Source organism: Miscanthus floridulus, chromosome 11 (genome assembly GCF_019320115.1).
Source record: "Miscanthus floridulus cultivar M001 chromosome 11, ASM1932011v1, whole genome shotgun sequence".
Classification (NCBI taxonomy): domain Eukaryota; kingdom Viridiplantae; phylum Streptophyta; class Magnoliopsida; order Poales; family Poaceae; genus Miscanthus; species Miscanthus floridulus.
Genome location: NC_089590.1, coordinates 7,126,100 through 7,134,252, shown reverse-complemented (window position 1 = coordinate 7,134,252; position 8,153 = coordinate 7,126,100). Strand labels below are relative to the sequence as shown.

The window sequence follows — 8,153 nt, the reverse complement described above, 5'->3', positions numbered from 1 at the left end:
ATTTGTGTCACATGTGCTACCCTTCTGATTCCCTGTGCGTGATACGCTGATCTACATTGGTAGAGTCGATACCTCAGACTCCCTCTATTCTAAATTATAAGACGTTTTACCTTTTCTAGCTACATTATTTTTACCATATAGCTAGACATAACGTATATGTAAGAGCATCTCGAAGAGTCTTTCTAAAACTCACTCTCCGAATCATTATTTGGAGAGCCATTCGCATAAAAATCGCTTTCTATATATTTACATTCTCCGACAGTTTCTCTATATCTTGTTTACAATCTAGAGAGCCTTTCTCGTTTTTCTACTTTTGGTTAGCTAGAAATCCGAATAGAAGATGGCTATATTTGGATAACCAAATAGAAAAGCCGTTGAAGGGTATTTTTTCATCAAAATCTCTATTCCTAGAAGATATAGAGTCTTTTGGAGTTGCTATAAGTGCATAGGAAAAGTTATGTACCTAGAAAAAGCCAAAACATCTTATAATTTGAAATGGGGGGAGTATATAACTATGAGTTATTACTACAGCTTCCTAGTGAAAAAAATAAGATGAAGATGTAATCAAGTTCGGCTAAATTCATATGGATATATGTATATATTAATTCAGAAAAAAAACATATAGGTAAGGCATATCCTTGATTTCTATATCCACCTGGTCTGATCCACTAACCACCTTATCTCCTGGCTGGCATTGTCAGGCTAGCTTGATGCAGATCAACGAGTTGTTACACACTTGCCACCAAGTTGGATTTAAATTTGGCTAGTGGGCACATGTTTGAGTTTGTATTTATCGACCTAATCTCCTGCCCCGAACTGTATAAAATGTACATATATACCTATTGATGAGTTGTTCCATCATACGATCACAAGCACTGGCTGTCATGCTGCACACTGAGCACATGAGTCGGGCCATGTATAGAATCTCTCCTTATCAGTTAGTCATGTCTTTTTGTCTGGCTCCTCGTTGAGTGTCAACTGCTTGCTCTCACAGTTTATTTTCAGCTAAAACCACTTTGAGCAAGAAAAGCTATCAGTCACGTACTAATGGTGTGGTGATCCCTTTGTTGGAAAGAAGCGAGGAAGGTACGTACTGCTACTACTACACACAGCCACTTCGTGATCTTCTAGAGCTCTCGACTCCTGTATGTGTCTGATGGCCTATGTTTTCTCCTAGATGTTACTCCGCTGTATCATTTTGTTTGAACATGGATTGGATCATGGGATGCATCTCCTATAGTCAACATACGTCGTCCTCATCAGAGTGTTAATTATATACTTTAATTTCTTGTAGGATATCTGTGGGTCTTAAAAAAGAAAGAAAGAAAGAAGAATATACAATAATGGCTGCAGGAGGAGGGCCGCTGGACATTTGGAATGAGTGGGCGACCCAGATCCTTGTGCTCCTGAGCCTGACGCTGCAGGTTGTCCTCCTGCTCTTCGCTGGGATCCGTCGCCGTGAGGCCTACGCCGTGCCGACGTTCCTCCTGTGGCTGGCCTACTTGCTCGCCGACTCCACCGCCATCTATGCCCTCGGGCACATTTCGCTGAGCGGTTCGCCGAGCAAGCACCAGCTGGTGGCGTTCTGGGCGCCGTTCCTGCTGCTCCACCTGAGCGGCCCCGACAGCATCACTGCCTACTCGCTGGAGGACAGCAAGCTCTGGCTGCGCCATCTGCAGAACCTCGTCGTGCAGGTCCTTGGAGCGGCATATGTCCTCTACAAATATGTCGTCGGTGGCGACTCTTTCATCTTGCTGGCCGCCGTGTTAATGTTCGGTGTCGGTGTTGTAAAGTATGGGGAGAGGACATGGGCGCTCATGTGCAGCAATCTGGACAGCATCCGGGGCTCTCTCCACAAACAAGTTGGCAAGTACGACCATTTCCACCCGCCAGACTATGAATCCATGGTGGCAGCCATAGAAGATGACGAATTCTATTTGCGTCGTGCGCACTCCATGTTCCATGTATGCAAGAGTGCCATAGTGGACTCTTGGGTGGCCAGAGCGGACGAGAAGAAAGAGGAGAAGGAAGAGGATGATCAACAGAGCCCTTATTGGGACCGGGAGGAGAAACAGCGTCCAGCAGAGGACCAGCAGAGCTTGGAGATTCAGTTGGATATCAAGACAGAATTGAACAGCTACAGGGGCATGGGCATGTGGACACTGATGGAGATGGAGCTATCGCTGATGTACGACCTCCTGTACACCAAGGCAGGTGTGATCCACACTTGGCCTGGCTACGGCATCCGTGTCGCCTCCTCCCTCGCAGCTGCCGCCTCGTTCCTGCTCTTCCAGTTCGGTAGCAAAGATGGTCACAGCAGAGTTGATGTTGCCGTTTCATATACCTTATTGTCTGGGGCCTTGATCTTGGAGATGGCATCGCTGCTGAGAGCGCTAGGGTCGACCTGGACATATGCCTTCTTGTGCAACACGACGTGGAGTTGGCTCCGGTACACAGCACTCTGCAGTGGCAGGTGGGATCGCCTCCGCTGGTTTGTCAAGACGATCACGGGAAGAAGCGGCCTGTACAACAAATCGCCGCGAAGGTGGTCCGGCAAGATTGGGCAATACAACATGCTGCATGCTTGCAGCCGCCGAAAGAGAGCCTATGAGTCACTGCTCGGCAGAATAGCAAGGATGCTAGGATACGAGGACTGGTTCATCAGGTACCATTTCTCCTGGACAATGGAGTTTTCACAAGACCTAAAGCACCAGCTATTCGAGTACACAAAGAAACTGACAGAAAGGAGGGGATTAAACATGCAGGGTGTTGTAAGGTGGAAGTGGGGTAAAAGTGTGTTTTTGCAACACGAGGAGATCAAGCTGTATCGTTCTCTCACATCTGGCAACAATTACCTTGGAGCTGAGTTCCAAGAGTGCGTCATCATTTGGCACATTGCTACAGATGTTTTCATCGCCAAGAGCAGAGGAGACGATGCCGGGCATGATGACGCAGGAGACGCAGATCGACTTAGTGAGGGATATCAGGACGCTGTCCAACTACATGGCTTTCCTCCTGGTAGACCGCCCCTACATGCTACCAGGGCTTGCTCAGAGCATGCTGTACCGGAATACCTGTGATAATCTGGAGGAAATACGAAATCACAATCCAGATCGACATGAAAAGGGTGTGTGCACCAAGATTAAGGAATTCTTCAGACTGCGTGACGACCCCAATTCCGACGGATTGACGCACGTAGATGGCCTTGCCGGCATCCTATCCAAGGAGGAGCCACCACTCAGCCTTGCTGTGCCTCGCCTCTACTTTTCCTATAAAGTTGCTGAATATCTACACGTCAGGAATGGAGGACACAGCAAGGGCGGCCATGTTGCAACTACTCCTCGATGTGTGGACTGGATTTTCTTGTGTATGCGGCCAATACATGCAGCAGGGAGTCCCATGCCAAGAAGCTCAGCAATGGTGGGGAGTTGACTACTATCTTGTGGCTTATGACAGATTTCCTTCACCACGAAGCTAATAATACTGCTGCACAAGAGAAGATGCGCCGGGGTGGGGTTTAATTATATTGTTATGTATGTGTCCTAATTGTTGTACACAAATCTGGTTCTGTATCTAAACGGGTTCTCCCTCCATTTGGAAGTATAAGGTGTTTTTTTTGTCTTTAAGTCATATTTACGATTTTACCAAGTTTATTTATAGAGAAGTCTAGCAATATTTACAGCACCAAATCAGATTTATTAAATCCATAACAGAATATTTTTATAATAGATATATCTATTTGGTAGAAGCTACAGGGTCCCATCTCTCTCTTTCAGTAGTTTTAGATTTAGTTTGCTTATGGTTTAATAATTCTACCGATGAAATTAAATGATTTTAGGTCGGGATCTTGTTATCTGCGATGACTTTGCTGATTGCAACGATGAGGTCACCATTGCAGGCGTTGATTTCATTGGCAAGCGACCAATTTGTGGCCATTATCTACATGGGGAGGTGTGCTTCACTACTACAGCATGTCCGTCATAGCCGGTTCGTAACCCCCCATCTGTGACGATTATGTCACTCGATAGTAAATTGTCGACGGTGATGACATGGTTAAACGCCGACGGGTCGAAACCGGCAGTGCTAATGTGAGATCACTTTCGTTTGGCGTTTGATTTGATGTTGTTAGGGTTAACTTCCCAGGAGGTTGCAGTCTAAATTCGGCATTGAATATTTACTGAGCACTGCCGTTTTGTGGATGCAACCATTGTTGACCCTCTAATACCAACGACGGTTGAATGGTTGACCCAATGGTGCCAAGGTAATAATCACCAAAAATTCATCCTTTGATATGGTTGTGTTAGCAATTTGATCAACATCGGTTTTTCGTACTATCCATCAGTGTTCAGAATGTTATGAAACGCACTCCATGTTTGCATCCAGCTTTGATGACTAATATATCACTGACGGATGTGGTTCAAAAACCGGCGATGACATTGTCCATATGACCGACGGTTATTTGTAGTAACAAGACAGTGAAAACAATTTGATCAGGAGTGTTTCTTGGGTTAAAGCGGCGGTGGTCAGTTGTGGTATTAACGCCGGTCCATTTGACCGATGAAGAACTCTTCTCCTACATCCTTACCAGACTGGATCTGTACTTGAATCTAGCGGTCTTCACTGTGGCCGCCTGAGTTAAACCCATCTCTGTTGGGGAGCTATATATGTAGCTGGTCAGCTTCGAGACAAGGATGAAACTACATGGTGGAGGTCCTCATTCCTCTACATAAATATGGCTGCCAAGGGTGGCCATGGAGGAGGCGGCAACAACACCCAAGGTCATGGCGATGGACTCGGTGGCTTTGGGTGTGGATAAAAGGGCAGCCGAGGAGGTGGCCATGGTCATGGAGGCACACCATCTGGCATTGTTTGCCAGTTGTGTGGCAAGGATGGCCATGGTCATGGAGGCACACCGTTAGCAAAAGCTAGCCTTAGAGACCAATAGCCTAGAGCCTAACAACAAGAACCACCTGGAACAACCATGGCAAGAATTTGATTGTCCATTAGAAAGTATGCCACACCTACATGTTTAGTACATTGGCAATTTTGACACCAAGCAAGAGTGCATGTGAAGCAACTTACAAAAAAGAAATAGAGCACACACACTATACATTGGTATGTATCTATATCTCTTATAATTGGCACGGCCTTGGCAATCCCACAACACTCGAAGATGAGTTCCATGGGACTTTTGAAGAGCTTGTTGGTCAAGACTAGCGGCGTGTTGCCCAAAATGGTTTCCGCAATGAATTCTGACATGATATTCGTCTTGACTGTGGGGTTGTGCATGGCACAAGGCATGGTCGTGGAAGGTGAAAGAATCTGAATTGAAGAACATTTCACTTCCATTAACAATTCCGTTGATGGTTCTCCTTTGGGGGAAACTTCCTTTGTGTGCTTTTCGTGCCACGAGAAATTTGAGGTATTGCCATAATCCTCGAATTTGATAGGGAACTCCAGAGAGTGAATTACTCTTTCCTTCGATGTTCGCGGTTCAGGTGAGGGCTCATGAGTCGAATCTATGGATGCTATGGGTTTGGATTTGGCTCATGAGGACTCCTCAAAGCTTGACATGGCTTTCGCTTGGAGGGCTTTGGTTCTTATGACGGAGGAAGTGTGTTTGTCTAAAAAGTTTTCAAGGAATTTTACTTGCTTTGTCATAGTTTTGTGTGTAAAGCGACATTCGACAGTCACGTCAAGGCATAGGTCAACATCTATGTCAAGACCTAGACAAAAGAGATGCAAAAGCACGTTGTCGGGTAAAGACAGGTTTGGTCCGGAATGTATTAAAACTAAAAACCTGGCCTAGGCTGCACCTATGGTCTCCTACTCTCCTTCTCGTACAACTCAAAGTCAAGAATTACCCTTGGTAGAGAAACAATAAGAAATATAGGGAATAATGCAAGATAAAATTTGTCCTTAAGTTCATCCCAATCCCCATTCGTACTTTTCTATGGCTTGAGTGTACCATTGCTTCACCTTTTCTATGAGAGAAAAGGGAAACAATTTCCACTTTAGAGTTTCTTATGTCTTGCCAGAGATGCACAGGCATGAACACATTTCCTCGAACTCTAGTAGGTGATTACAGGGGTCTTCATTGTCATGCCCTAGGAAGGGTTGTACCCGAACCATAGCTATTAAACCAGATGAAAGGTTTGGTTTTGAAGGTTGTGGCTCAAGGAATGCCTATTGGTATTTCTTAACACTATCACTAAGATTTAGTTAACCTTAGTGACGCCGCCAAGAAACACCAACTACGATAGTTCTTAACGATTACAAAAAATATCCGAAAGCGCACTGGATCTGTCGTTGTAGCATTTCACTTGGAAGTATTCAGGGTATCGTTATTTATATTTTCCCAAAGGAGGGCAAGGTATAAAGAGTCTAGCATGAGCATGAATAAGATTACATACTTGCATAGTGGGACCATAATTCATGATAGGGGTAAAAATGGTATTTTTAAGGATAGTGGACACACATCTGGTCTAACCTCAAGGATAAAAGGAAAACAAAGAATAAAAGAATATTCCTAAGTGGAGCTGACATGTTCTAATATAGCTGTGCAAAGAACAATTAATGATCATATAAGCTATATGATTAGAGTTAGAACTAAGTGTGAGATAGACGGGGAGATTCCTGGGCACTGGTCTGCCAGTAAGCCATAGAGACTTTACAAACTACTATACAGTACCCGAACAGTGAGGGATTACAAGGGATAGATAGGGCTGTCACCACCTACCGCCTACCCCTCAACCAGGGGGCACCAGTCATATTCGAAGGTTCCTGTGCACCCAAGCACCACGGCCATGTACAAAAAAACTACCTATATCCCCCCCGAGACTCTGACCCTATAGATCGACAAGCAAGAATATGGGCAAACCCCAAGGAACGATGAACCGTCACCTCAACCCTAGCTCTACTTCTACCCATACAAGTCATATGAATGATTAAGCATAAAGTTGAACATGTTAAGATCATAGCACACAAACTATATGCTAGTTCATATATCATGATCATAACAGGACAACTATACTCTAGTTCATATGCACTACTATATAAATGATATGAGAGCAAGACTTTGGAAGAACTCTTCATAGTATTCATACTAAGATTGTTGGGAGTATGCCCTAGAGATAATCATAGAGATGATTATATTGCCTTGTATCCATGATATATTATGAGTTAATTGAATTTTCATTAAAGACAACCTGTATCGATTAGCAATTATGTGAATTGTTTGTGAAACTCTTTTACTTGAATGGTTATTCTAATGTTGTCCCTGGTTAGAGTTCGTGTGAGGACACACATGAATAATGGATCAACACATTATTAGTTGATGACTATGTTTCACAAGTCAGACATGGAGATGTCAAACTAATAATGTGGGCACATGTATGACATGGGGCTGGACTGACCCAACGTGAGATGTCGTTATTATCTCTATTCACATCACGTATGTTATGTCCTTAGACCTGAGATTGTTGTATGTATTCAAGATGTGAAACGACCTACTCAGGGACTATCAAACGCTACTCCGTAACAGGGTAGTTATAAAGGTGGTTTTTGGGTTTGTCGGGAAACATGCTATGAGACATAGACAATCAAGATGGAATTTGCCCCTCTCTATATGAGAGAGAGATATCACTGGATCACTCTAATGATTAGATCAAGAAATGCATGGCCATGCTTGGGTTAAGTGTTAACCTATGAGTTGGACCAAATATCATGAGGCAAGGGAATAACAAGTATGTGGTTTTGTGGTGGTTCGTCTGATATGATCTTTGCGTACGCATAGGAGTTGACATGCCTTGCTAGAGGCCGCTATCAACTAATGGCCGAGTAGGAGTACTCAGGCCATGTCTATGTGTGCGTGAACCCATAGGGTCGCATGCTTAAGGGGCTGGAAGCCTAGTTCGGATTGGATTCGAATTAGACAAGGCTTAGGGTTACTAATGGGCCTCCAACTCGGGAGCTCATTAGGGACGCCTATAAATATGTGGGGTGGGCAATGGGGCAAAGCAATCCATGCCTTTTGGTAGCCACCGCCACCCATTCTACGCCTGTGCCTATTGCTCCTCACGGACCTAGCAGTCTGAAGGTGCAACGCTTCCTTCCTATACGTGTGGATACCTCAGAGGTGCTGCATCTAGAGC

General features: G+C 44.6%; 1 non-coding gene and 1 pseudogene across 1 annotated transcript; both read left to right on the top strand.

Moving 5' to 3' along the window:
• Nucleotides 1–1,955: 1,955 nt before the first annotated feature.
• On the top strand, nucleotides 1,956–3,521 carry LOC136491001 (uncharacterized; annotated as a pseudogene).
• Nucleotides 3,522–4,546: 1,025 nt separating this feature from the next.
• Nucleotides 4,547–4,686, top strand: LOC136495064 (small nucleolar RNA Z247). Its single transcript, XR_010768853.1, has one exon. It is a non-coding gene; the product is annotated as a small nucleolar RNA Z247 (small nucleolar RNA).
• The last annotated feature ends 3,467 nt before the right edge of the window (nucleotides 4,687–8,153 follow it).